We start from the raw sequence: 1997 nt of genomic DNA on the forward strand, positions 1-1997 counted from the left end.
AGCCAGCATCTCAGCCTGGATTATTTTTCTTTTTCTTTTTTTTCTTTTTCTTTTATTTTTTTGTTTTTTAAGTTATTAGCGAAACCTGAATGTCCTGAGTGCCGGGAAGCTAGCTTCCCACCGGGGTTTGAACTTGAACACGTCCGGTCCTCGCGCACAACCACACCGCCACCTCCCGGCCGAGAGCCCAGAAAATCCATGTAGAAAAATATTCATAGTGAGTTTCGGCGAATTTCAGTTTATGTCAGAAATGCCATCAAACTATGCCCGCCCCCCCTCCCCGCCCCAGGCCAGCACTCGGGGCCTCGTAGGCTCTCGCCACGGGTCCCCATCCTGCTCCTCCGTGCATTTCTGTACCTGCCCCACCTGGGCCCGCCTGTCCTCCCTCCTACCCGAATGCTCCATCCTTCATGATCCCCTGGGTCTGGGGGTTTGGGGGAGGGCTTTTAAGGGGCAGCCAGCCAGCCGGCAGGAAGCTCCTTTCTCCCGGAATGGTGGGTGACGAGAAGTCAAGGGTGAAACAATGCTCATCAGCTGCTAACGCCCTTGCCTGCTGGCTCCATCCTTTAAACATGTATCATCCACGCACTGGGTGCAAGGAGCTGCCAGTTCCCCTGGCCTAGGTTGAGAGCAAGGTGGAGTCCTGCCTGCAGGGAGGTCCTATGCAACAGGTCTATCACGAGTTCTTTGCCATCTTCAAGGACATCCCTAAAGTTCAGGAAAGCCAGCAGTTCCTCCAGAGAGGAAGTTAAAGGGACATCAGTCTTCACCAAATCACTGACATCAGCCTCCCAGCCACCCGTCCACACTCCCTAATTCTCAGCCCATCACCTCCACCCTCTTGGTGGACCGGGTGGCCTGGATCAACTGAGAAGCCCCTGAATTTGCTTTCCGCCTGTGACTGGCTCTCCACCCAACAGTCACCTCCTGTGAGCACAGATCTGATTGGGCGCCTGCTGTGCTCAGAACCCTTCACTGGCTCCCTGCGTGCATCCGCATGTGGTGCAAAGCCTGTGTGGCTCTCGGTGCCCTGCATGACACAGCCCTGCCAGCTTTGCCAGGATCTTTCACTTCGCCTTCTTTGGGCTCTTTCTCAAGTGTTGCTGAGAGCTGGACTCAGCAAAACCATTTTGGAAACCATGTCTGGCAGCGTGTGGAAGAGCTGACCACCGGGTTCTAGGTGCACAGGCTGCTGACCGACCGTGTGTTCCAGAGCCAGGAGTGGGTGAGAATTCACACCCGTACAGGACTGGATGCCACCCAGGTACCCATCAGCCGTGGAGCAGGTCACGAGAGCTGCATGTATTCCTAAAGGGGCCTCTAGCAGCACAAATGAACACCCTTCAGCTAGGTGCAATCCACATCAACAGACGTTGGGTGCAAGAAGCCGGAAGCCAAGCTGCAGGATTCCACGTCTGCAGTTTCCACCACAGGCACCATGAAACGCCGTGGTTCAGGGGTGCGTCATTCAGCAAAAAGCTAAAGAGAAACAAGGAGGCGGTTGCCACGGAGTCCTTATGGTGGGGTACTGCTGGGGGTGCTGTGACTACAGAGAGGCCCTGGGAGCTTTGGGGTTGCAGGGAGCTTCCGGTATCACTGCAGGTCTCCTGAGCTGCACATTTGCTTTTTATATGCCTTTCTGTACCTTTGCTGTATTTCACCACCGATACATTTCACGTCATGACTCCCCTGGGTACGAACCATGCCCTCCGGAGCTGCGTCTCCGTCTTACACACGCGGCTCAGTGCTGCGACCGAAATCCCCGCGTGACTCAGCCCTAGCCGCTGCGCCGCTGCCACTGTGACCTCTGGCCCCAGGAAGCCACCGGGAAACTGTTTCCTCTCTTTCCGCTCGGCGCCCCGGCCCTGTGAGCGCACACGCGGGTTCAAGTTTGTTGCCAGGGTTCCTCTGCACGTCTGGCAAGATAGTGTCTGGCAAGATAGTGTCTCCCGGGCGCTTCTTTGTGTCGCTTCCCCGCCGAGACCGCCTCGCGCGCC

The sequence above is a fragment of the Pteropus alecto genome, unplaced genomic scaffold (genome assembly GCF_000325575.1).
Source record: "Pteropus alecto unplaced genomic scaffold, ASM32557v1 scaffold105, whole genome shotgun sequence".
Taxonomy (NCBI): domain Eukaryota; kingdom Metazoa; phylum Chordata; class Mammalia; order Chiroptera; family Pteropodidae; genus Pteropus; species Pteropus alecto.